This window comes from Phoca vitulina, unplaced genomic scaffold, assembly GCF_004348235.1.
Source record: "Phoca vitulina isolate PV1807 unplaced genomic scaffold, GSC_HSeal_1.0 scaffold9, whole genome shotgun sequence".
In the NCBI taxonomy this organism is placed as follows: Eukaryota; Metazoa; Chordata; class Mammalia; order Carnivora; family Phocidae; genus Phoca; species Phoca vitulina.
Window position 1 is genome coordinate 10,855,650 of NW_022589712.1, and position 9,046 is coordinate 10,864,695.

General features: G+C 43.1%; 1 protein-coding gene across 1 annotated transcript in view; it reads right to left on the reverse strand.

Annotated features, from left to right (window-relative positions):
- ARID1B (AT-rich interaction domain 1B) overlaps window positions 1-403 on the reverse strand; it is a 440,882-nt gene extending 440,479 nt beyond the window's left edge. The window contains exon 1 of the mRNA XM_032407588.1: window positions 215-403. The gene's annotated coding sequence lies outside the window, so the exon portion shown is untranslated. The remainder of the gene's footprint in view (window positions 1-214) is intronic.
- Window positions 404-9,046: the final 8,643 nt, after the last annotated feature.

Here is a 9,046-nt window from a genome sequence, read left to right on the forward strand (position 1 = left end):
GCCCGCGCCCGCGCCGCCGCCGCCGCCGCTGCTGCCCGCGCGGCCATGATCGCCGCGGCGTGGCGAGGCCGGGCGGGGGGCGGGGGGAGACAATAAAACCCACTTTTTAGTCAGCGGCCCCTCCTGTGCGCATCCACACGCCCCGACGGGAATCGAGCGAGCCCCCTCCCCCTCCACAGGCCCCGCCGGAGCCGAACCGGGAGTCACGCCTTACGGTCTGGGCCTGTTCCCGCTGTGTGATTTCATGGTGAAAGTTTTTAGTTCAGGTTTAAATGAAACTTTTCTCTTTTCCTCTCTAACCCGGATATGGGTAAATACACGACTGACTGAGCCTGTCGGGCCCAGCATGGCATGAGAGGGAGCCGAGCGAGCCCGAGCAACTATTATCCACTTCTCTCTGATTACTCGTGTGCACTCGCAAAACGCGGACTGGACTCGGCGCGGGCCGCCGCCGCTGCCCGCCCGGCCGGGCGCAGCCTCGCGAGCACCCGGCGGCCCCGGGCCGGGGGCTCGAGCCGGCTCCGCAGGCGCCCGGAGCGCGGCGGCGTGGGGCGACGCGAGGCCGCACTTTCCCCTCGTGCCTCGTCTCCTTGCCAACCGGCCGTTCGCGTGTTTGTTTTCACGTCTAAAAGGAACGATACAAAGGTGGAAAACGAGTCTGACGAGCAGACAAAAGAGGGAGAAGGGCAGGGGAACAAAGTTGTCTGTTGGCCTCAAAGGTTTGGAGGAGCCGACGGAGAAAGAAAATATTTGGGCAATCTGTGCGCAAAAGCACTGCCTTTCCCAGGAGTTATGTAATTTTTCAGAATGTTGGCCTCTCTGCCTTGATTTGGGGCCATCAGCGTAATTCCCACAACTTCTTCAAACTGCGAAATTAGGAAAGAGTTTAAGGGAAGGTTAGCCGCCTTCAGGCAGCGTGGTGCCCTGTACACAGCAAGTACTCAATAAGTGCTGAGGCTGACTGCACCTGCCCCAAAGATGATGTTTATATAACTATTTTTTAAGGCACCTCATATATGCGTGTAGGCTTATCAATGAAAACGCAAAAGCATTCCCAAAGGAGCATTTTTCTTCCAATGCTCTTGTCCTCTCTCTAAAGGGAAAGTCTTCAAATAAGTAGCCTGGTGTGTTATGCTCCAACTTGCACATGGAAATGTAACTATTGGTGCCATAATAGTGACAGCTGAAGTTTATCTCATGTCTTCATAAATCTATACGACGCCTTTCATCATATTTCAGAGGTTAATGTGCACAATTAACCCTCTTGATATGAGTTCGTTTCTGAGCAATGTGAAACAAAACTAAAAAGAAATGCGTATTTAATAAATATAAAACCAATAGTAATGCAAGTTGGTCGAATCTAATCTTAGAGCAGAAATGTTGCAGACTTTGTTCTTTTAAAAATACTCTATTTTGTCACTTTATGGTGTTTTAAATTTTTTATTATTGTTAATTTGTCACCTGGTAACCTTCTGAATATCTTCAAGCAGGTTTTCTTAACCTAAGCAATGCCTCCACTTGCACTAGTATGGAACTCGTTTACATGGAGAGAAAGCATTTGAAACTGGAACTTTCAAGAGGTCACACTAGCTGAAATAATATATATGATTTTAGTGGAATATAGTTTTCTAAAATCATTTCATTCTTCAGCTTTTTTAAATAAAGATTAGTTTATTTTCACTGCAGTGGTTATTTTTATTTGCTTGAGCAAGTGCAAATATGTTAAGGACTAAATAGAAAAAGATAGGTGGGAAAAACTGGTGACTAATTGGTGGGGGAGGGGAATCAGGTGCACACCCAAGGGTCATTATAGAGTGTACAGACAACAAATTGCAATTCTATGCAAACAACTGGAAAACGGGTTGTATCATTGTGTGTAAGAGAGAATTACAGAACTGTAAGATGAATTCATGCCAAATCATTCATCAGTTTTTGCCAAGAGAATACTACATCTTTGTTAGTGTGCCTTTTTGACATTTTCTCCTGGATTTTCTCCCTTTATGCATTCAAATACATACTAATTATACGCAGTACACCACAAAAGTTGAATTTTTGAAGTTTTTCATATGCAAATATAAATATATGTCCGTTTTGTGTGTTTACACATATATTCTAAAATCAATTACATATTTATGCTTTTAGATATTTAGACCCAAACTAAATATGTACATATAATCATAAGAAAGCATTTTTCCAAACTGATGAAATATGTCAAAGTCAATTTAAGCAGGTGTAGCTATATCTTGTGGCTTATTTTCACAACTAATCCTGAAAGGGAAAATGAGTCACCAAGTTCAGCTCTGGCCCTTTTCTTAAAAATATTTTTCATATACAAAAATCATGGAACTAAAGATAAAAAATTAGGTACAGAAAGTCAAAATCTCTTTTAATCCCATTTGTTTGAGCAAGTCAACTAGAAGATTGGAACCAAGAGGCTCTGAAATAGAGGCCCCAGCACAATGAAATCAGCCTGCTATAAAAGCCGACACATGCCAGTTTCTCCTCCCCGATGGCAGATGCCACACCCTAAAGCAGACAGAAGGCACTGCAGTCTGAAGGAGAAGCACAACACAAAGCCGGCAGGACTTGGTTTTGTCTTTTAAACCACAGAGAATGCTAAAATACCTTCTTGAAAGCATCCTTGCCGAAGACAAGTAGCAGGCTCCTATTCATTCGGCTTACAGTTTTTAAACACACCTTCTCAAGAAAACAAAATAAAAGCCTCTCAGAGTTTCATGTAAAAACCCATGACTTAATAGACAAAAACAGCAATTGTCAGGGGTCTGTTCGAAAGTGATGAAACAGGTCCCCATTTCACAAAAGCACAATTTGAACCATAGATGATAATTCTCTTATATCCACTTGCCTCAATGATCCTATATGGCAACACTACATTATTGTTTCCTTTTGATGAAATAAGGTACTAGAAATTCACAGGTACATTTTTTCCTAATGAAGTCCTTATTTTTACACGTCTTGCCTAATTTCAAACAATAATGACAACTTTAATAAGTCACTCTAACCATAAAGTGACAGAGCTGAAGTCCCTCAAGCTGGGGAATGGCCACCAGGCCCCTGCAGCCAACCTCCCACCCACAGGTTGCCCTGTGCCCTCATGTTTAGCCAGGAGATTACCCATTATTTTCTTAAACACTCCTTGTTGGCTACAAAAAGGATTGATTTGTTTGGGGTTTTTTTTGGGGGGGGGGGGTTACTATATGAAAATACTAATATTTAAATACTGCTCCTTTTGAAGAAGTTTTAGGGGCCCGAATAAAAGACTCTTCAACTCGCCCACTTAAAGAGGATTGAGCCAGATGGTAGTTGAAGAATGCCACAGCTCTGTTCTTTTTGCCTCATCGTAGCCCATCATTCTGTTTGCTTTCAGATTAAGTCCCCTTTTACTCTTCTGGTTATTTATTCGATAACTGAAACTATCACGATTCACTAACCATCATATTTCTCAGTATTCTTCATGTAATTTGGAAGCAATTTAGAATAAAGCCCTGTCAAGGTTTTACAAATAAGAACTATTAAAGAATAAGGCTTTGGATACTTGCTTTCCTTTTAGATTTATGAGAAATGCGATGAATGGAGCTAATGGGATTTCCCTACTGATCTTGGGCAGGGACTTTAAAAAGCACTAAACAATTGTCCTTTTCACTTCTCTGATTTAGACATCAGCAGTGAATAACTGAGTAAATGCAAGATATGGGACATAGCATTTGATTTGAAACAACTATGCAAATTAACAGTGGTCCATAAGTTTAAGAGGCAAAGAATTAGGTGGGATTTGAAAAAAAATCTAGGCAAAAATAATTTAAATAAATTTGGGGACTCTGACGAATAATAGCACTATTGTACTTAGTAAGAATATTATAGCACAGATAATCAACCTGGATGGGAATAAATTACACTTACTTATCAAACAAATACATCTCGAGTCTACTTTTTGACATGCTTTGAGAATAAAAAGATAATTATTATCTTGGTCTTGTCCTCAATAGGGGAGATAAACAATTACCTTAGAACATACTCGGGGCTGCCCTGAAACGTCATAGAGGGTTTGGCCAATAAAGAAGCAAGCTCAGACTTCCCCACCCAACAACATTCCCTGCAGCTATTCCTTGTTGGCAGCCACCAACCAGGCACGGCTCCCTAATCCTCAGTCTGGCACAGCTCTGACGTGACACTGGGAACCCACCACTGTTGGGGCTACACTTCCAGAACCTTAAGTCAAATTTACCATTAGGCTACTACAATTTCTCTCAAGCGTCCCTAGAAACATAGTAACATCAGTGAAATATATGAAGAAACACCTTATTACATTTTAGAACATTGTACTTTTTATCTTCTATTTGACCATCCACCTTTTGAATGGTGTGTAATAAGTATTTTTTATTACAGCCTAGTTTAGAAATTTTCTATAACTTTTAGATAAATATGTGTGTGATGACATTTCTTTAATTTTATTCCCATCAAAATCTCTTACTCGGCACCTACAGGTGCGTTTCAATACTCTCTCCTTCTACGATTATGTCATGTCGTATAATCATCTGTATGGCTCCTATCACTGATACCCTGCTATGTGGATAAGAACAATTTATAGATAGCTCCACTCTAGTTCTTCGTAAGTAACTACTTGGGAAGTAAACCTATTTGAAGTCATGTATAATAATCAAGAATACAAAGGGAAGTCATTTGGAGAGCAAAACACCTCAATTTTCTGGAAAGATTTTAATGACTTATCTGAGGCCCTTCTGGGTCTTTCTCACGTGTGATTAATTGCTTCATAGTACACATAAACTTCTAAAATAAGACTACTCTCCAAGCACAATAAATTCCAAACAACTCATGTGCATTAATGTAGTGCGTGTGTGATTATTTTTTAATTTAATTTTATTTATTTGTTTATTTATTTATTTGGGGGGGAGACAAGCAAACTCCTCGCTGAGTCCAGGGCCCCATGCAGGCTCGATCCTGCGATCCCCAGATCATGACCTGAGCAAAAACCAAGAGTCGGACACTCAACCAACTGAGCCACCCAGGCGCCCCAGTGCATATGTGATTTTTATTTTACCCTGCTTATATTCAATTGCTTTGTCCCTAATCCATTAAGACAATCAGTGGGCACCTTTAAGGGTAAATTATTGACAGTGGCCTGATTGTTCTGGTAAGGGACAAAGGACTTGGTTATGTGCTTTCTTTCACAAGATGGAATTCACAAATTTCATTGAGAAATTTGTTTATCAGTGCGTTCCTCTAAGAACATCCAAGTTGTTAAGCATATTTTTTTTTCCTCTCCCTAACTTAAAGGAACTGTTCACACTGTGGCGTGTTGCTGCAGGCCTTAAAATTCAATCAGCTAACCTTGGCATCTTCTCTGACCCTCAGATGGCTCCTGTCTCAAGCCGCACTTCTCTCTGGTGCTGGTGACCTGCTTTCTCAAGGACTGTGTGTGTGAAGTTTTCCTTCCCAAAGCGTAACTCACAAGGAGCAGCTGGGAAGGTGGCCTCTTGGCTCAGCCCCATTCATTCAGCAAGTAACTCCCAAGTTACCACTGTGCACCAGCCCAGTGCTAAGTTCTGTGGCCATCACAGCAGGATGGGTGCAGGGAAGGAAAGGGGGGACTTACCACACTGAGTGAACCTGCTGCTAGCCAAATGGTCACACTAATAAATGTATAATTGCGCAGAGATAACATGCTCCGAAGAGACAGGGTTCTAGAAGGGCAGTAGATGAAGAAGCTTGACCCAGGCAGGGCAAGTTTGGCTTGGGCTCAAAACCGCCAAGTGAGAGAAAGAAGAGAAAGGGGATCCCAGACGACAGGAGGCCAGTGGGGCAGAGAGCCGAATGGGGCAGGTGTACCAGGGCCAGCTGCAGAGGTGGGGGCCTCCATGCTGGTTCTGGCAGCCCAATTCGGCCAGGGCTGGTATTCAAGAGCAGTGCTAAGTAACTGCTGCATGTGAGCATGGGGCTGACATGACTGCATCTGGGTTGTCACGGGACCCATGGTTCCTGGGAAGACTGGGTAGAGGTGGAGCCAGAGCAGACGGGAGGTAGAATGGGGGACTGTCTCAGGGATCCAGGCTCATCTCTCAGGCCAGGAAAGCCTGACCACCTCCATTTCTTGAGGTTCTAAGTGAATTATGATATGAAGAAACACTAAGGATCCTAAAAATTTGTTTATTTTAATGTTTACGTTTTTTCAATTTATTCAGCCTCAAAAACACAATGCAATCAAGGTGTGCTTTTTTATGCTTAGAAGAATTCTAGGACTTATTTCTAATTAATTCATAGTGCCCTACAGCTGTGTGATCTGTTAATAGATCACAAGTTTTTTTTTTTTTTTGAAGATTTTATTTATTTGACAGAGAGAGACACAGTGAGAGATGGAACACAAGCAGGGGGAGTGGGAGAGGGAGAAACAGGCTTCCCGCGGAGCAGGGAGCCCAATGCGGGGCTCGATCCCAGGACCCTGGGATCATGACCCGAGCCAAAGGCAGACGCTTAACGACTGAGCCACCCGGGCGCCCCAGATCACAAGTTTTAAAACAATATGATGAAACCCTTTTCATCTAACCACTGTATCTGTAGGAATAAATGTATAACCTTACTTGACAACACAAAAGGCTAAATTGGAGACTCTGTAAATGGCTCTCTGAGTTAGCTGTCATGATGAAGCCTAGTCCAAGTGAGAGATGAGAGATGGAGAAGTTGGATGAGGACAGGAGGGTCCATGGGGATGGCAGTAAGTGAACTGACCCCAAAGAGTCCCCCCACTTAAGAATGTGCAGATTGTTAAATGCTCAAGGGCTCTCAGCCAAGGAGATGAGTGGGAGCTGCAATCCAGCCAGAGCCTTACTTGCCACTCATTGAGTCCTGGCACAGGACTGAGTCCACTAGAGGATGGGATGTCTTTTTCCAACTTACACAAAGCATAAATGCATGCCTGCAGTGACCCTCCGTGGGGCAGATGGTAAGGAGAGGCATGGTAAGACTTGGTAACAGTTCAGATGTGTGCATGAGGTGATGGATCAGGGCCTTACCTCTCACTTCTTTTTCCTCCGCCATCCTTCCCTGGCCCAATGTATGAAGCAGCGGGAAACTCCAGCTTGTGTCCCCACCATCCAGTCCCCTCCTCCTGTCCCTCTATACTACCCTAGTTTCCTCTATACCACTCCCTGTCCCCCCCACCCCTCCACTGCTCAGATAAGCCAACTTTGCTCATCCTAGAATCTCAAGCTGAAAACAGCTCAGATCCATATAGTGCAAACATTTTGTGACCTGGGAGCCTTCTCTCCTATCTAGGAAATTTGTGAGATTGAGACGATCCAGGGTAAACTCTTCGAAACAAATGCACAAAATGGGTCAAGACACCAGCCCCCGGGGGGTGCCATGCTTGTTGCCCTCAATCTAAAGGACACCTCCCAGCTGTGACTACTTGTCCCCTGGAATTATGCAGTATGGCTCCCCTGATCCTCTCTATTTGCCAGAGGCCAGAGCCATCGTTTGTAGTCCCTGAAAGAAGGCACAGGAAGAAAGTAGAATCCTAGGTTGGGAAATGCCTGGGCCCAGGCAGTATTCTAGTTTGGCATTTATATGGCTTTCTGCCACCTTTCCACAGCTGCAAACCTTGGGGCAAACCACCTCGCATATCTGGGGGAGGAAAAGGAGAGGCAAGCCCTGGGGTTAGGGCAGTGTTTGGAGCACCTAGCACACCTTCCCTTCTTACTTACTCACTCACTTCCCTATCTAAGGATAGGGCATCAATCTAGAAAAGGGAAAACCTCAGGCAGAAATAGTTGTATTTAAATCAACAAACCAAGCCACTTCTAAGCTGCTTTGAGTTTTATAGCTATGATTACTAAACATGTATTGCGTCTATCCTGGGCCCCACATAGGGACACACAGATATGGCAGAGAAGCAAGTTCCTAACCCACCATTTGTTCTCTTTACCCTTCGTAGCTAAAACATTTTTAACTGGGCACATGACCACCTGTTTAAAAAAAAAAAGTCTACATTTCCCAGATCCCCTGGAAATAGGTGTGTGGGGTGCTTAAAGGGAGCTGTGCGGCTGGCTCAGTTACTATCTGCCTTCAGACTTGATTGATGAGAGAGAAAAACCTCTATCTTGTTTAAAGTACTGCTGTTTTTTTGCTTTGTTTGGTTTTTTTTTCTTTTTCTCTCTCTCTTTTTTTTTTAAGTAGGAAACAAAATCTAAACCCGATAGAGTGCATATGATTTCTCATATAATTCTCACAACACTTCGAGAGTCCAGTAAACCGCACAAACCTCGATTTCATCCTGTAGAAAACAGAAAAATAACAGTACCTAATTCACTGGGCTTTGGAGGATTAAATAATCCTTGCAAAGCTCTGAGGACAGTACCTGGAACAAGGGAAGTGTCTGATATTATTATTTTATTTTATTTTTTATTTTTTATTTTTTTTATTTTTTTAAAGATTTTATTTATTTATTTGACAGAGAGATAGAGAGCACAAGTAGGCAGAGGGAGAGGGAGAAGCAGGCTCTCCACTGAACAGGGAGCCGGACGTGGGGCTCGATCCCAGGACCCCAGGATCATGACCCGAGCCGAAGGCAGCCGCTTAACCGACTGAGACACCCAGGCGCCCCGATATTATTATTTTATTAAGCCCCTTATGTCCCTCTAGCTGGGTTATCAATTCCTTAAGGACAAAAAGTCCCCACCTTCAAGTTCCTCTTCTATCTTCCACCATACTCAGAACAATCCTGGACCCACTGTGGGCTCGTACCACTTAATTGTCAAAAGAACTTTGTAGCTGAACACAAACATCCAAGTAAAATTATTCATGTGCATTTTCAAATTAATTGTTTCTTTCAATGCAGAGAACTGATGTAGCTTAAGGAACAATACCTTTATGTGGCTAGCTAGTCATTTTAAAATAAAGAAAGGACTCTTTACTACTACTTCTTCTCCTTCCCCTTCTCCTTCTTCTCCTTCTTCTTCTTCTTCTTCTTCTTCTTCTTCTTCTTCTTCTTCTTCTTCTTCTTCTTCTTCTT